Genomic DNA, 19275 nt, shown 5'->3' with positions numbered 1-19275 from the left:
ATACCCTGTTACATGAGCCTTCAGCATTGGAACTGCTGGTGCTAAAATGGGAACCGTGGGCTGAATGTTAATAGCCTTTGTCTACCTCTCAGGATGAGTGTTTGTCCAACTGCATTGGCTGCTCATTTATCCTAGCTATCACCACCTATTCATCTCACTTGGCTCTGAAGGTGAATCTGTGCATTTTCTTCATCAGAAGTGACAGCAAAACCAAGACCGACGCTACCGAATAAAAGAAGCCCCTCATGATTCAGACTTTAAGACAACAGTACAAGGAGAATTAGATTAGATGCCATTAGATTTTCCAACTGACTAATGAAACTATGCTTTTGCAATCAATTCATAGTTTTCTCTTTTATCCTGATAAATCTTCCCACACTTCCTCCTTCTCAGAGGTCTTAATCCCCTTGCTGTGCCACTGTTTCATGGTCACTAGTTATCCTTCATTGTCTCAGGGAGTGGCCATTATTCATGTGTGAGCCTTGCTTGTATTGCCATTGTACGTTTTGATCATGGAGTGAGCACAGTAGTGAAACCTTCAGTTAACCTTAACCAACATCCATACATGCACGTCCTGGAGGTATAGTATGCCAGAGTGGGAGTTTGACTGTGGCAGCCTTCGGTCTCGTAAGATGGTGATCTCTGCCATGGTGGTCAACTTTGCATTTTTAACATCTTCTGATGTGGCTCACAGACCGACTCCAGCATGGCAATCTCTGCTCCATTTGCCGGTGGGGAAGATGACAAACTGAGAATGTGCATGTTCTTGTTGAGCTCTGTTTTCTTTGCACAGCTCCATTTCACAGCCAACTGGGCTTCATTTTCTGCTCTTCTGATGCCCCTCCAACTTGAAATAACTCCACGAAGGCCGGTATCCTATCTCTCAGTCACCCTTTATTTACACCTGTGCAGTACATGATACTGGGCAAAAGTGAGGACTGCAGATGCTGGAAAGCAGAGTTTAGATCAGAGTGGTGCTGGAAAAGCACAGCAGGTCAGGTAGCATCCGAGGAGCAGGAAAATCGATACTCACCCAACCAGCTCACAGCTGACTGCTACAGTGAACAGAATCTCTGACACTCCGATTTATTTGTGTCAGCCAGGGCTCTCTCATTGGACCAGGTTAACAGTCCTAATCAAGGAATTTACACTGTATGAGATCCACCTGACTGACGTCATTCCAATCACTGCACAAATAGTCATTGTCCAGAAGTTATAACTATTGGTGACTGTCAGTGTCAATTTTCACCATCTTTGTGCCTTTCTTGCAGGTGGCCTTATAGCAGAGATATGGTTGTCCAAGAGTTTGTGACCCAGTGATCAGTGGTCAGTTCACTTTATGGAAGAACCTTATGGGGCAGCACAGTGGACCACTGTCTCAGTGTTTATCATTGTTGCCTCACAGTGCAAGGGACCCCGGTTCAATTTGACCCTCAGGTGACTGTAGGAGAAAGTGAGGATTGCAGATGCTGGAGATCAGAGCTGAAAATGTGTTGCTGGAAAAGCGCAGCAGGTCAGGCAGCATCCAAGGAGCAGGAGAATCGACGTTTCGGGCATGAGCCCTTCCTGAAGAAGGGCTCATGCCCGAAACGTCGATTCTCCTGCTCCTTGGATGCTGCCTGACCTGCTGTGCTTTTCCAGCAACACATTTTCACCTCAGGTGACTGTGCAAACTTCACACAGACATTCTCCAACTGTCAGCGTGGGTTACCTCCGAGTGCTCCAGTTACCTCCTACAGTCCAAAGATGTGCACGTTAGCCAATTGGCCATGCTAAATTGTCCATGGATTCCAGGGATGTATAGCCATGGCAAATGTATGGATAAGGGGTCTGGGTGGAGTGCTCTTTGGATGGTATGGACTCGATGGGCCAAATAGCCTGCTTCTATACTGTAGGGATTCTATGTAACTCTTGGTATGCAATCATTATCCAACTGCTGAACAAGTGTGGTAATGTGTGGCTGATGAATCAGTATACATTGATGGAATTAATGTTCACCAGGATCTCTGGCTTGGGGAGCAGGCTATCCCAGGGGGGGCCATACCTAGTGGCTCAGGTCTTGCCACTGTAGATGAGTGCGCTGAGGATGAAGGTTCGGTAGGCTTGCAGTTTGGTTGTTCTCAATCTGCAGTTGCAAGGTATCTTACTCAGTTTCAACAAGCCAGCTGTAACTTTTGCAATGTGTGTTATTTTTCAGTATCAATGAAAGATTGCTGGGTAATTGTGGAGCCGAGCAATATGAAGCTCCAGTGCTATATTGCCAATGCTCAGAGATGGAGATGTGGTAACATTCTAGACTATGGCATTGGTTTTCACGCTTCCAACTTTTTCCACATCTGAAAGAGCTTGTCTATTTCCAGCTGAGCGTGGCCTTTGGTATGGAACACTGGTGTAGCATTGTCAGCAGGGAGCAATTCTGATGGGAATGTGGCATGGCTGGTTACTGGATGTCAGTCTGATAATTTGGGACAACTTTCCATCCACTCTGCTGTGTAAGTGAACACCCTCTGTGTATATGGTCTGTAGGCATCTGAGAGCAGAAATGAGAAGGATATGCCCAAAAATACCAGTGTATGGATAGTCAAGGGACCAATTCAATGCAGAGAAGGTCTTCAGGTATATGAGCATTGTCAACTTAACTGTGAGTTTATCCTAATGGACATAGCCTGAAAAAAAACATGGAATACAGTATCAGTAGGAGGCTTTTCCACTTGTTGGAGGAGAAAGTGAGGTCTGCAGATGCTGGAGATCAGAGCTGAAAATGCGTTGCTGGAAAAGCGCAGCAGGTCAGGCAGCATCCAGGGAACAGGAGAATCGACGTTTCGGGCATAAGCCCTTCTTCAGGAAGGGCTTATGCCCGAAACGTCGATTCTCCTGTTCCCTGGATGCTGCCTGACCTGCTGCGCTTTTCCAGCAACGCATTTTCAGCTCTATTCCACTTGTTGAACCTGCTCCCCCATTCATAGAGTTATAGAGTCATACAGCACTGAAACAGGTCCTTCAGTCCACCCAGTCTATGCTGACATTTATTTCAAACTAAACTAGTTGCACCCTGCCTGCGCTTGGCCCCAATCCCTCCAAACCTTTCTTATTTATGGACTTATCCAAATGTCTGCTAAACATTGTAATCGTATTTGCATCCCCCACTTCCTCTGGAAGTTCATTCCACACACGAACAACTTTTTGGAAAAATGTCGCCCCATATTTGTTTTTTAAATCATTTTCCTGTCACCTTAAATATATGTTTCCTAGTCTTGAAATCCCTATCCTCAGGAAAAGACACCTGCCATTCATCTTATCTATAGCCCCCATGATTTCATAAACTTCGATTGGATCACCCCTCAAACTCACACACCCCAGTGAAAATGTTCCAGCATATCCAGGATCTCCCCATAACTCAAACTTTCCATTCCTGGCAACATCCTTCTGAACCCTCTCCAGCTTAATAACATCCTTCCTATAATAAGATGATCAGAACGGGATATGATATATGTATGAGCGTGGCTGATAATCTGACTCAGTGCCCTGTTCCAAATTTCTCCCTATTCACTTTGATCTCTTTAGCCCTAAAACAATATCTGCATCTTTCTTAAAATCTGACCAACTGCTACAGTTGGATTTGCAGCTTTGCCCACAGGACGTTAGCATGGATCACTTGCTTATTAGCCAGGTGACACCACCATTATGTCACTACCCTGGGGCAGTGATCCTTTCCTCCAGCAGTGACAGAGACTGATATACAGATGCTGTAAGAGAGCCAGACGTCTGTGCTTGATGAGATCAAGCAGTACAGCATCAAAACCTGGAGCTTTGCCCACGGCAAGGTGAGTCAATAACTTTCCTGTAGGATCAACGTCCTGCTCTGGGATAGCAGGCAAACCCCCTATGACAGCAACATTCCTTCAGCAGGAGTATTCTCCCTAAAGTCGCGAAAGGGGAGAGTTCCACCCAGCCCTCCAATTATTTCTTGCAGTTCTCCATGATGAATTCTTCAGCTTTTGCTTTCTTTGCTGCTGAGATAGAGAATTAATATGGTGCAGAAGGAGGTTATTCTGCCCACCATGCCTGTTCGAATTCTATTGCCTAGTTCCAATCTCCTGCCTTTTCCCCATATCCTATTTTTCAGGTAGCACATAATGGCTCAGTGGTTAGCATTGCTGCCTCACAGTGCCAGGGATCTCGGTTTGATTCTGCCCTCAGGCAATTGTCTGTGTGAAGTTTGCACATTCTCGCTGTGTCTGTGTGGGTGTGCACTGGTTTCCTCCCACAGTCCAAAGATGTGCAGGCTAGGGTGGATTGGACATGCTAAATTGTCCATTGTGTTCAGGCTAGGTGGCTTAGCCGTGGTAAGTGTAGGGTCATAGGCTAGGGGGAATGGATCTGTGTGGGATGCTTTTCAGATGGGCTGAATAGCCTACTTCCACACTGTCGGGATTCTATGATTTTTATCCAAACAATCATTCAGTTCCATCTTCAGTGGTGACATTCAAGCCTTAGAAATCATGGGTTCAAGCCTCACTGTAGAATATCCTGAGGCTGATGTATCCCCTGTCTCTGGTTGTCAGATTGATGCTGAAGTTTTCATGACAAAGAACAAGAGAGATATTTCAGGTGATCTGGACAGTACCTATCCATCAAGGAACATCACAGAATACAAATTAAGGTTTACCTTCTCAGTGTTAGTGCTTTGCTGCCAGACCTGCTGAGATTTTCCAGAAATTTGTGTTTTTGTTTTTGTTTTTGATTTCCTGCATCTGCAATCCTGGCCTCTGGCTTTTCTCTCTCTCTCTCTCTCTCTCTCTCTCACTCTCTCACTCTCTCTCTAGGCTTCATCTCCACCTATTTTCCAGCAATTTCTGTTTTAGTTACATCACTGTTGCTTGTAGATACAGTTTGGCGGCTATGTTTTCTTCCACGGGAACCCAGGGCCTTTCACTGTGGGCGGCACTGTGGCACAGTGGTTAGCACTGCTGCCTCACAGCGCCAGAGACCTGGGTTTATTTCCCGCCTCAGGCAATTGACTGTGTGGAGTTTGCACGTTCTCCCCGTGTCTGCGTGGGTTTCCTCTGGATGCTCCGGTTTCCTCCCACAGTCCAAAGATGTGCAGGTCAGGTGAATTGGCCATGCTAAATTGTCCGTAGTGTTAGGCAAGGGGTAAATGTAGGGGTATGGGTGGGTTGCGCTTCGGCGGGTCGGTGTGGACTCGTTGGGCCGAAGGGCCTGTTTCCACACTGTAATGTAATGTAATGTAATCTAATCTAATCACTGTAAAGTATTTTGGAATGTTCTGAGAAAGAATGGGGAGATTATGAGGGTACAAAAAGGGTAAGTCGCCATTGTGCTACCAGACCATAGGGCTGCTCTCAGAGAGAGATGACTGATGGTAGTTTAACCTGAGGGTCACCACTGCTTTAGGCAAGGGAAAGGTTGAGAAGGAGAGACCTTCAGCTGATGTGGAAATTGAACCGATGCTGTAGGCATCACTCTGCTTTGCAAAGCCAGTCAACTCAGATTGAAGACTTTCATATAAAGGTACAAGCAATGGAACAGAAAAGATTTAGGTGAATGGTGTCAAGAATGAGGTTCTTCGGTTGCGTGGATGGATCAGAGAAGCTAGTCTCTCCTCTTTTAAGGAAGAGAAAATTGCGAGGAGCTTTGATAGCCTTCACGGAAATGTTATCCTGCAGAAAGACCCCATTCAGCTCATTGTGCCTGCATTGGCTTGGAATCCCTAGAAGGTGGAAAGATGCCATCCTGCCCATCGAGTTCACACTGACCCTCCCAGTGCATCCCACCCAGACCCACCCCTATCACATATCGTCTGTCATGGCTAATCCACCTAATGTACTCATCCCTGGACACTACAGGCAATTTATAGAGTCATAGAGATGTATAGCACGGAAACAGACCCTTCAGTCCAACTCGTCCATGCCGACCAGATATCCCTATCCACGCTGACCGGCACATCTTTGGACTGTGGGAGGATATCAAAGCACCTGGAAGAAACCCACACAGGAACAGGGAGTATGTGCAAACTCCACACAGACAGTTGCCCAAGGCTGGAATCGAATCCAGGTCCCTGGTACTGGGAGGCAATAGTGCTAATCACTGAGTTACAGTCCCACCCAAAGCATGTTATCACTTTATGCCATGTTCCTGTTTTTCCAATAGCCTTGAATGTTAAATCTATTTAAATAACCATTAAATAAATATTTTTATTGACCCAGCCTTCACTACACTTCCAGGCAGTGTGTATTAGGCCCTAACTTCTGTACAGTTGGGGACAACATGGTGGCTCAGTGGTTAGCACTGCTGCCTCACAGCACCAGGGACCCAGGTTCAATTACAGCTTCAGGTGACTCAGTGTGTGGAGTTTACATATTCATTCTGTATCCAGTGCTCTGGTTTCCTCCCATAGTCTAAAGATGTACGGGTTAGGGTGGATTGACAATGCAAAATTGCCCATAGTGTCCAGGGATATGCAGGGTCGCCAGGTTAGCCATGAGAAATGCAGGGACAATGTGGCATGCTCTTCAAAGGTTTGGTGCACTCTCTATGGGCCGAAAGGCCTGTATCTACACTGTAGGGATTCTATACTCACTTTTCTTAAAAACAGTTCTCACGCTGTGTTTGCTTCTGTTGCAAATTACCTCATACGTGTGCCATTTCATTCTCGATCCTTTGATGTCATGTGCTTCAAAATCATTAGCAACCTGGATGGACTAAATGGGAGAAATTCGTTGCGTTGGTTTACGCGTTGAGAAACAGATTTGAAAAAACTGGCAAAAGAACCAAGAGCAACATGAGGGAAAATATTTTGCGCAATAAATGCTCTGGATTTGGAATACAATGCCTACGAGCTTAGTAGAGGCAAATTTAATTTTGACTTTCAAAAGGCGAACAGAATCAGTTAATGACAATAGCACAGTGCAGGGCTGTGACGAAATATGGTGATGTGGAGGGGCAGGGCACATACAGAAGTGGGGCTGATGGAGTTGTCCCTGCAGGAGTGTGATGAATGAATGGCCTCCTCCTGTGCTGTAACCATTGTAAGATTCTGTGTGAAATGTTTCATAAGCGCATGAATGCTTTCTTGTCCTTCAAGGTCTCCTTGAGTTGATAACTAGCCAGCTTTTCTCCTGAGGTGGGGTGGGGGAGAGAGATGGGGGGAGAGAGATGGGGGGCAGGTGGTAAATCAATTGTTTTTGTGGAGTTGTTGATGGGGAGACGACTGTGCTTTATTTGCAGAATAGTTACTGTATCGGAGAAGCAGTCTGAGCTCTGATCTCACTCGAGACTAGTTTAAATTTGTACTCATTTCTTGTAGCTACTTAATCACACTCCCAGTTAAATAGCTTGCGTACATCTACATTATCTATGCCACCCACATTTTAAAGTCATGAATCTCGCCCTCTATTGATCCCTGCTTATATGCTTACAAAACAACTTTAATTCTATGACTTTCTCATCAGAGCTAAGGTCCGAACGCCCCAGGTCATCACTCTTTTCTGAACCCTGTCTCTTGCACCAATCTGTTAGAAGATATGACACCCCCAACCACATGCAGTATTCTCCGAGTACAAGGTTAGAATGTCTTGTTACGAATGTTATTTTCTCAAATGTCCTCAAGATGTGTTTGATTAGCCTTGCTCACAGCAGCTCCATGATGGCTGAATACTTTGGTGCATGAAGTCAATAATCACATCAGATCCTTATCATCTCTGCAGAATAGCCAATGGGTAATCTTTTTTTTATGTATCCATATTTTATCCTGAGCTGTTATAATATCCATCCTCTCACATGTGCACACATTAAATTCTACCTAATGCACAGTTTCAGGGCTGGGAAGCAGCTGAATGTTTTAGCTCTTTAGGCCTTCTGATGAATTCAGAATTAATTTACCAATCGTAACAAGTGAATGATGGACTTATTTGTAAGGATGTTGGGAACGAATGTGATCTGACTCAAGAGGACTGAAATGCATGCCCCTTTGGATTTTGCAGTCAGTAGCTCACCACTCTTTGCAGTGTAGTGGATTTTCTGAAAGTATAAATGCAGTATTGAAATATGATAAACCTCAGTTACGGAGGTGCCTTGTCTCCACTTAACTCATTAATTCTTCAATTGGACAAGCTTGTTTGCCAAATGTGCAGGCGTGATAAGTTCAATCTCAGTAATTGGACTCGACAGTGACTGATTTCTGTTCAAATCTAGTGGGGTCATTCAGCCATATCTTGTCTTGAAACTCACTCTTTCGACAGCAGAGTTGTTTCTGCAGGAGGCAGCTGCTGGAGGTGGAGAGGCGGCAACTTTGACTCTGTCCACTGAATTTTTATCTTAACCGTGGAGTGGATCTACGGGGATGTGAAATGAACAAGCCTCTATCAACTTTGCAAATGTGAAGGAATTTAAAAAAAAAAATTGATTCCCTACAGTGTGGAAACAGGTCCTTTGGCCCAACAAGTCCACATCAACCCTCCAAAGAGTAACCCAACCAGACCCATTCCCCTACCCTATATTTACCCCTGACTAATGCACCTAACACTATGGGCAATTTAGCATGGCTGATTCACCTGACCTGCACATCTTTGTATTGTGGGACAAAACCGGAGCACCTGGAGGAAACCTATGTAGACACAGGGAGAATGTGCAAACTCCACACAGACAGTCGCCTGAGGTGGGAATTGAACCCTGGTCCAGTGAGGCAGCAGTGCTAACCACTGAGCCACTGTGCCACCCACTAAAATATGGAATGCTTCATAAATTTGTGTGTCATCCTTGACAGGGGCCATGCTAATCTTCTCTATCGTTTCAATTTTAGTATATTTTGGTTAACAGCCAACACACTGACCAATTGCACCACAGAGAAAATTCTACCACAATTGGAGTGGTAGAATATAAAATTGATGAGGTATCATTGTCCATGATTGTTATCTAGTACTGTTCAGGACTGGGTCTGATTGAGACTGTAGACAGCTATGTTGCAGATAGACAGCAATATTTATTGAACGTTATTCTCACTATTTATGGGACAAGGCTTTACACAAGGCTTTTACATGGACCTATCTCCCATTAAATCTGCTTGATCTGTGATCTTACATTACTGATGAAGCAGACTGTTTTGTCCACATATATAACACAAACCTCCTACGTTACATTTCCCCAAGTCCCTGACTGTATTCAGTACACTACCTTGTGATAGACGTGTGCCTAAAGCAATTCATACTGTGTTTGCTTAAAATGCAAGTTGGCTATTTCACAATACAATTAGGTCTGATGATAGATGCAGGTGGAGACTGTTATCAGGAATGTGCTATATCCCCAGCTGATGTGTCAATAGAAATAAATAATTTAAAAAGCACCTGTTTGTGGAGGTAATAAACCCAGTGGTATTTTGCCATACTATTAACCCAGAGAGACCCAGGTCATATTCTGAGCACCTAGTTTCCCATCCCAGAATGACAGTTGGTGGAATTTGAATTCAATAAAAATCTGGAATTAGGAGTCTAATGATAACCCTGAAACTGTTGTCAGTTGTAAGAAAATCTACTGCCCTTTAAGAAATGAAACTGCCATCCTCACCTGGTCAATGTGATTGCAGACCCACAGCAGTATGGTTGACTCCTTACTGCCCCCTGGGAAATTGGGGATGGGCAATAAATACTGGTCTAGCCAGTAATGCCTACATCTTGTGAATGAACAAAAAAATGTAATAATGGTATATATGTATGTAGTATGTATATAATTTATATGTATATATATTTCTATCTATATATATCAACATTCTGCCTATAGTGGGAAGGCAATGGTCTAGTGATATTATCACAAGGCTATTAATTCAGGAAATTCAGCTACTGAACTGGGTTCAAATCCTCCCATGACAGATAGTGGAATTTGATTTCAATAATAATCTGAAATTAAGAATCTACCGGTGACCATGAAACCATTGTAGATTGTCAGGAAACATCTGTCAGATTCACTAATGTCCTTCAGGGAAGGAAATCTGCCATCCTCATCTTGTCTGGCCTATGTGTGCCTCCAGATCCACAGCAACATCGTTGATTTTCAACTGCCCTCTGAAATGGCCTAACAAGCCATTCAGTTCAAAGGCACGTAGGGATGAGCAAATCAGCAATGCCTGTATCTCATGAGTGAATAAAAAAACTATCTGTCTATATACATAATAAACTTGTTTACAGATTATAGGTGTCATCACCAAGTTTGGCATTTATTTTCCATCATTTGATAACAGTTAAGAGTCAACCATGTTGCTGTTGATTCTGTAGTCACACTTGGCCCAGTACAGCTAAGGACAGCAGGTAGTAAGGATAATGAGGCAGAATATTATTTATAACAATTAATGATAATTTAATTGTCACCTTTACTGAGAATGACTTCTGCTTCCAGCTGGATGTGAAGCCATGGTAGTGCTGACTCACTGCAAGGAATGATTTTGTTGGGTCAAATATCCTTGTCCTGTTTTGAGCTTTCTTTTTTGCTCCTGATGTATTTTATCTTAAAAGTGGAAGGTGGAAAGTTGCTAGGCTTTGGTTTATCACAAAGAAGGTATTCAATTCTTGGGATTGTGCCATCCAGGAAAGTAATGGCATTGATTACATCTGAAATAACTCCACAAAGGCTGGTATTCCATCACCAAGTCACCCTTTACTTACACATAAACAATCCTTAACTATAGTACTGTCTCATAGAGAATCAGATACTAGAGTTTCAGTATCTCTGACTCTCAATTTTTTTGTGTCAACCAGGGCTCCCTGATAGGGCCAGATTAATTAGGGAACTCATATTCTATGAGGTACACCTGGCTGACCTCATTACAATCACTACATCCCTTCGCCTCTGAGTCCATGGGCATTGGCTGGTCCCTTCTCTTGGAGAGCATCCTGCTGTATTTTAGCACTGGGTCATGTTCCTCCTATTCAGTATTTGACACAGATGGTGCATAACACACAGAAGGTCTCCTCTTATGCCAGGAGCACCTCAGTTGTCTTTCATTCTCTTCTTCCAGTAGTAAAGGTGTCATAACGCCTATTTCAATCATGTCCATTTCTGATTCACAATACTCGACAATGTTTGACAGAGAAGGTGAACCACGGGTCCCAACAGCCTTTCTGACTGCTCCAAGAAGCAGGGTACATTTTGCTTCCACCACTGCTTTGAGAATTTGTGGCTTCCATACAGTCCACATGCTTATTCAGACCTGTCTCATCTACCCAAAATTTATACATCATTGGTCCTGACCTCGCATCAACCAGGCCTCTTATCCACGCAGGGCCATTTCCGTGATTCTTACACAAAGTTTCAAGCCCTGTATCAAACTGTCTGTCTTGCTTGGTGGAGTCTCTGGTGTTGTTTCACCCTTCTCCTCATCTGCCCAGGTCAGGGAAAATCAGATTTAACCTGGTGTGGAGTCTTCTCCCCATCAGCAACTCTGCCAGTGCTCTCCCCATAGTTGCTTAGTATCTGGTGAGGCTGTAGGCTGTTCCTTCACTCCAGCCTTCAAAGTTTGGATCTTTCTTTCTGACAGGCCTTTGGATGATGGGTGGTACAGAACTGTTCTTAAATGTTGAATCCCACCCAACTTTAAGAAATAGCCAAATTCCCTGCTGGGAAATGATGACCTGTCTTCTGTGACCACACTTCCCTGACTCAGTGAGCTGAAAAAGATGGATGCAACTTGGGTAGATGCAAAAGATGTCTCAGTATTTAGCAAATGGACCTTGTGCATGTCCAACTACTTTGAATGGACATCTACTATGATTAAAATCATTGAACCCATGAAAGGACCTGCATAGTTGACATTCAGCCAAGTCCAAGGTTTATCCGGTCATTCCCACAAATGTGGGGGATCTGCTCTGGGCACTGATGTGCCAGTGCATCTGTGTCCATGTCCAAGTCTGGACTTCTTGCCAACATATTCATGGAACCCTGGCAGTGTGGAAAACGGCCCATTTGGCCAATCAGATCTGCACTGATCCTGTTTGCTTATTCTGCCTGTGGAACTTAAGTTTGTTAATTATCGCTGAGGTTCCATCTCCAAATGTGAACATTCTTATGAAGGTATAAACTAAAGTAGGGGTAGTTGGTATCATGGTGTTAATCACAGCTTGGCTCTCCATTGTCTGATCCATGTTGGTTTACTGAAAGTTGGTTCATTCTGTGTTCAAGTGATCCTGTGGACATTTCAAAGCAATTGTCTTATGTCTCTTGCTGATATGTCTCATGCTGATATGTCAAAGTTAAAAATTACACAACACCAGCACTAGCTTTTGGACAAACCTGTTGGACTATAGCCTGGTATTGCATGATTTTTAACTTTGTCCAGCCCAGTCCGACACTTGCTCCTCCACATTATGGCTGAGATGTCAGTATAGCTTGAGGAGATAATCTCAAGATACCATCGACACTGTTACAGAGATTGTAATCTGAGAGCATAAGGATTTTATTCTTGAATTTATCTTGGATCACATGAAGCATGATGCTTTACTGGAACCATGCTCCTCTAGTGTAGTCTAATATTTTCTGTGTACCTGAGGAATGTAATGTCCATTCTTTATAGTTGTATAAAATGTCTATTAGATTGTACAATTACATGGTATCCATGTCTACTTTCTTAGGTTAAGATGAGTAGCATAAACATTGCATCAGGTAAAACACTCTGTTAGTGGATGGCATGGTGGCTCAGTGGTTAGCACTGCTGCCTCACAGCACCAGAGACCTGGGGTCAATTCCAGCCTAGGGTGACTGTCTGCGTAGAGTTTGCATATTCTCCCCATGTCTGCGTGGGTGTGCTCCGGTTTCCTCCCACAATCCAAAGATGTGCAGGTCAGGTGAATTGGCCACGCTAAATTGCCCATAGTGTTAGGTGAATTAGTCAGGGGTAAATATAGGGTAGGGGAATGGGTCTGGGTGGGTTACTCTTCGGAGGGTTGATGTGGACTTGTTGAGCCAAAGGACCTGTTTCCATATTGTAGAGAGTTAAACTCACATCATAGGAATGGCAGTGACCATTGATAAAGAAATCCCATTAAAATGGTGGTAGATACTTGGAAACCTAATTGAAGACCAACTAGACAACATGTTCAGACAACAGAAGTTTTGTACAAAGTAAGACTTTCCCAATCTTAAACAGTATCAGTTTTGTGAGTAAAGGCATTAACCACCAAGGGAACAGATCTAATTTCTTTTTACTGAGAACATACATACTTTCAATATAAAATAGATTTCTAAGATTGAATTAATGAAAAGAATAAAATAAAAGGACTACAGTGCACTTTTAAGATACAATAGCACCCAAGAAGCTTGAGATCATCCCATTTGATTGCTAAAGCATTGCAGCATGCGTACCATCTACAAGATATGCTGCAGAAATTCTCCAAACTCATGAGACAGCATCTTCCAAACCTACATTCATTACCATCCAGAAGGTCAAAGGTGGCAGGTATAGGGGAACCATCTTCAACAGTTCAAGAAGGCAGCCCCCACCCACCTTCTAAAGGGCAACCGGGCAGCTACAATAAACGCCAATCCAGCTGGCAATACCCATATTCCATAAAGCATGTGATTCTGTGGTCAGAATGGAGAGAGCCTACTTGGAAATGGAGATTGTTGGCTGTGAAGCATTGATGGGGCAACCCTAGAGGTATTTGTGTATGAATGGCTAATCACAAGGAAGAAGATCTTCATGCTAAAAGCAAGTCCACCTTGCTGACCTTGTTACAATCACTACATCCCTCTCCCTCTGAGTCTGAGGGCATAGGCTGGTCCGTTTTGTTGAAGAAACTCCTGAGGCGTTTCAGCACTGGGTCAGGTTCCTCCAACTCAACATCTGATACAGGTATTGTGTAACACACAGGTGCTTGTCTCTTATGCTAGCGGTACCTCAGCAAAATATCATTGTCTACTTCCAGTGGCAAAAATGTCATGGCAGCTATACAGAGTCATAGTGTCATATGGCATGGAGACAGACCCTTCGGTCCATCCAGTTCATGCTGAACACAATCCCAGACTAAACCTGTCCCACCTGCCTGCTGTTGGCCCATACCTCTCCAAACCTTTCCTATTCATGTATCCATCCAAATGTCTTTTAAACATTGTAACTGTACCAACTTCCATCACTTCCTCAGGAAGTTCATTCCACATGTAAACCATTCTCTACATTAAAAAAAATGCCTTTTTCAAATTAATCCCCTCTCACCTTAAACATGTGCCCCCAGTCTTGAAATGCCCCATCCTAGGGAAAAGACAACTATCATTAAACCTATCTATATCTTTCATTATTTTATAAACTTCTATCAGGTTGCATCTCAACCTCCTATATGCCAATGAAAAAAGTCCCAGCCTATCCAACCTTTCTCAAATCAACTTCAACCTTCCATATCCGGCAACATCCTGGTAAATCTCTTCTGAACTCTCTCCAGTTTAATAACATTCTTCCTATAACTGGGTGACCAGAACTGACCACAATATTCCAGTAGAGGTCTCACCAATATCCTATACAAACTCAACATGTCTTGCTAATTTCTACACTCAAATGAAGGCAAGCTTGCTAAATGACATTTTAACCACCCTGTCTATGTGTGTTCCAAAAAGCCACAACTATGCTCTCTTATATACCAATATCCAACAAAAGATAGCCACTCTGATGGAAGTGATGGCCTTGTGGTATTATCAATCAATTATTAATCTCGAGACCAGGCAATGATCTGGGGACCTGGGTTCAAATCCCGCTACGACAGATGGTGGAATTTGAATCCAATAAAAATTCGGAATTAAGAGCCAATGATAACCACGATTTGGAGGTGTCTGTGGTGGACAAAGCTACAAATCATGCAACACCAGGTCATAGTCCATCTGGTTTGTTTGGGAGCCCTGCTGGATGAAGGAAGCCTGATGAAGAAGCAGCACTCTGAAAGTTGGTGCTTCCACATAAACCCGTTGGACTTAAACCTGGTGTGTGAATGACAATCATGACATTGTTAATTGTCAGGAAAAATCCATCTGGTTCACTAATGTCCCTTAGGGAAGGAAACTGTCTGGTGATTCTAGAGGCACAACAATGTGGTTGGCTCTTAACTGCCCTCTGGACAATTAGGGATAGGCAATAAATGGTGGCAGCACCCTCATCCCGTGAACGTAAAATAAAATAACAACCTACACAGCTCTCAATTCACTGCTATCCATGTGCATGTCCAGTAGTCGCTTAAATGATCCTAATGACTCTTCTTCCATCACCACGGCTGGCAACGCATTCCATGCATTCACAACTCTCTGCATACAGAACCTTCCTCTGACATCTCCTTTATACCTTCCTCCTAATATCTTAAAACTATGACCCCTCGTGCCAGTCAGACCTGCCCTGGGGAGAAGTCTCTGGCTATTGACTCTATCCATTCCGCTCATTATCTTGTATTCCTCGATCAGGTCACCTCTCTTCCTCCTTCTCTCCAGAGAGCAACGTCCGAGCCTATTCAAACATTTTGGCATTGCTTCCATCAAATGGCAATCGGATTTCCTGAGAGGATTATGCTGGTGGAACCTAATTAATTGACAGTCACTCCATGAAAAAACATTAAATGTAATGGAAAGGTGTTCATGCTTTAAAGCTTCTCATGTCAGTATAATTCATTAAATGATCATTACAATTAGGTTAATGGTGAGGTCAATGTGGCCAGGGCAGTCACTCTTGTTGCAAACTGTGAGATAACCATCAGCCATTTCTAATGACACGACTTGCATCACCTTCAATCCTGTACAATTTCATTTCTTTTTGTTTCGAAATTTGGTTCCTCCTTCAACCAACTCCAGTTCAGATCAGATTCATGCAGATGAAATAGGATCTGGAGTGAAGGTATTTGACACATTTACCTTCATCAGTCAAAGCAGGAGATGAGATATTATGTTATGGCTGTACAAGATATTGGTAAGACCACATTTGGAGTACTGCGTACAATTCTGTTTGCCCTGATATAAGAAGGATGTTATTAAACTGTGATGTGGCGGTACCAGCGTTGGACTTGGGTGAATAACGTTTAAAATCATGCAACACCAGGTTATAGTCCAACAGATTTATTTGGAAGTATTAGCTTTCAGAGCGCTGCTCCTTCATCAGGTAGCTGCACTCTGAAAGCTAGTACTCCCAAATAAATCTGTTGGACTATAACCTGGTCTTGTGTGATTTTTAACATTATTAAACTGGAAAGGGTGCAAACAAGATTTACAAGGGTGTTACCGAGACTGGAAGGTTTGAGTTATAAGATGACATTGGTTAGGCTGGCACTTTTTCCCTGGAATGGAGGAAGCTGAGGACTGATCTTATAGAGGTTTATAAAATCATGAGGGGCATAGACAAGGTGAATAGCCAAGGTCTTTTCCCCATGGTAGGGGAGTCCAAAACTAGAGGGCACAGGTTTAGGATGAGAGGGGAAAGATTTTAAATGAACCTGAATCATAGAATCCCGACAGTGTGGAAACAGACCCTTCAGTCCGACAAGTCCACACCAACCCTCCGAAGAGTAACCCACCGAGACCCATTCCCCTATCCTATTATCCTATATTTTCCCCTGATTAATGCACCTAACCTCCCATCCCTGAACACTATGAGCAATTTAACATGGCCAATTCATCTGACCTGCACATCTTTGGATTGTGGGAGGAAACTGAAGCACCCAGAGGGAACCCATGCAGACACAGGGAGAATGTGCAAACTCCACACAGACAGTCACCCGAGGCTGGAATCAAACCCAGGTCCCTGGCGCTGTGAGGTAGCAGTGCTAACCACTGAGCCACTGTGCCGGGCAACTTTTTCATATCAAGGGTGGTGCATGTATGGAATGAGCTGCCAGAGGAAGTGGTAGAGGTTGTTACAACTGCAACATTTAAAAGACATTTGAACGGGTTCGTGGATAGGAAAGGTTCAGAAAGCTAATGCAAGTCAATAGGACGAGTTCAGTTTTGGAAACCTGGGTGGTGTGGATGAGTTGGACAAAAGTTCTGTCTCTGTGCTGAATGACCCTATGACTCCACAACTCTATTCAGCTCATCAAGCCTTTACCATTATTCAATATGATTGTAGCTGATCTTGGGCTTCACCTCCACTTTCCTGCCAGCTCCCCATATCCTTTGATATAGTCATCAAGGAATCATCCACAATTGCCTGAGAGTGTGGATTCCAGGGATTCACAATCCTTTGAAGGAAGAAATTCCTTTTAACACAATTGGCATCTTATCCTGAAACTGTAGCCCCTTGTTTCCCCATACCCCAACCATGGGAATCAACATCAACATGACAACATTGTCAAGCCCTTTGCTAATCTTGAAACTTTCATTAAGATCATTACTCATTTTTCTAAACTCCACAGGCTATAACTCCAGATTATTCAGCATCTCATCACCTGACATCTCGGCCCAGGGAGCTATTTAGTGATCCTTTGCTATACTGCTTTAAATGCAACTATATCCTTCCTTATGTTTGGAGACCAAAACTGCAATCAGCATTCTAGACCTGATTTCACCAACCAATTGTTGTGAGATGTATTTATTCTTAATGTTCAGTCCATTTGTAATAAATTTTATTTTTTGTCCTAATTGATTGCTGAACCCGAACATTGACATATCTCATGTTGTAGAAGAGTCTTGAATGGAATTGATACCATGGCTGAAGAATTCCATTCAGAGTTTGAGAACTGGAAGGCAGGATAGGGAGGTTGGTCAAAACACAGATTTGTTTAAGTCTGTAAAATGAATTTTAATCAACTCTGAAGATGGGAGAGGAGTGTTATCTCTTTGTTTCATGGCCATTAACATGGCTCCTTCACTCCTACAATGGAGACTGATAATGGTGTTGGAGACAACATCTCAGAATATTGTTAGTCTTGATTGAGATAAAGTGGAACACTTGGCAATAGCTTTGGATGGGACAGCAATGTAATTTGAAACAATTAATTGGGCCAAACAGGTCTGCGTGTGTCTAGGCCTGTAGTAGCAGAGGGGTAGGGGGAGGGAATGTTAGAGAGGGGAGGGCAAAGTAGGCGGAATGATAGTGCCAGTGGGTGAGAGAATGTGTTGTAGCTGATGGTGTGGCATTTGTTGGGTCATGACAGTGGAGGGGATTTAATCATGGTAGGTTGGTTGAGGGGGTAGGGGTTTGGTCGATGTGAAGTGGTTGATAGGGGACACGGTGGGTAGGGTGGATTGGATCATGGGAGGTCTATTTACTAACATGTGCTTCATTGTAGGGTGGAGTGGTCAGTTTAATAGTTAGCTAGGAGTTAGACTAACCTTTTAATCATCTCTCTTTTTCTGGGTAACCCTTCACTTAACTGAAGAAGAGCACTCTGAATTTCCTAATGTTAAGTGACTTCTTCAGAGCGTTCCAGACACAGTAGGATTGCCCATCGGAATCTTCAAATTCCTGAGTAATTTTCAATTTGGAGTCAATTAAGTTTAGGATTCCATTGAGTCCCTAGCCTCCTGATGAACAACTCCAAATATATTTTCCATTCGAATATCTGAGCCATTACTCTGTCGCTTGTCTAAGAGATTCATGTATATTGGAAATAGATGAGTCCCAGTACTGATCCTTGTAACACCTTACTAGTCATGATCTGTCAACTTGAAAATGTTCCTTTATATGTACTCCATTTCCCATCCTTTAACCAATCCTCTATCACTTCTAATATATCTCTATAACTCTAAGACTCCTTATGTGGTGTCTTAACTTTTTCTCTGGCACCTTATCTAATATCTTTTGAAAATCCTGTTAGAATGATTTCCCTTTATTGACCTAAATAATTACACCCCAAAAACTCTAATAATTATGTCAAACAGGATCTTCCCTTCATAATATCATGTTTTTTTTTCTAATCATTTTCTAAGTACATTATTAAAACTTCCTAAATAGAAGATGCCTGTACCAGTTTCCTTATTTCCCCTCCCCCCACATTATCCTAGTTCCAACCTTCCAACTTGGCACCTTTCAGTTGTCTCTAAGTATTTTATAACCAATGAAATACATCCTAAAATGTATTTTTTGTGATGTTGGAGTCAGTGACTAGGCCAACATTTATTTCCCTCACTGGTTTCCCCTGAAATGGTGGGGGTGAGCTGTCCTCTTTTTTTTTAGATTCCCTACAGTGTGGAAACAGGCCCTTCAGCCCAACCAGTCCACACCGACCCTCCGAAGAGTAACCCACCCAGACCCATTTCCCTCTGACTAATGCACCTAATACTATGGGGCAATTTATCATGGCCAATTCA

General features: G+C 43.2%; 1 non-coding gene across 1 annotated transcript; it reads right to left on the bottom strand.

Annotated features, from left to right (window-relative positions):
* Positions 1-8741: 8741 nt before the first annotated feature.
* On the bottom strand, positions 8742-8843 carry LOC122551204. Its single transcript, XR_006312055.1, has one exon. It is a non-coding gene; the product is annotated as a U6 spliceosomal RNA (small nuclear RNA).
* Positions 8844-19275: the final 10432 nt, after the last annotated feature.

The sequence above is a fragment of the Chiloscyllium plagiosum genome, chromosome 6 (genome assembly GCF_004010195.1).
Source record: "Chiloscyllium plagiosum isolate BGI_BamShark_2017 chromosome 6, ASM401019v2, whole genome shotgun sequence".
Classification (NCBI taxonomy): Eukaryota; Metazoa; Chordata; class Chondrichthyes; order Orectolobiformes; family Hemiscylliidae; genus Chiloscyllium; species Chiloscyllium plagiosum.
Note: the sequence above shows the minus strand (reverse complement) of the source record. Positions and strands in the feature narration are given on the sequence as shown.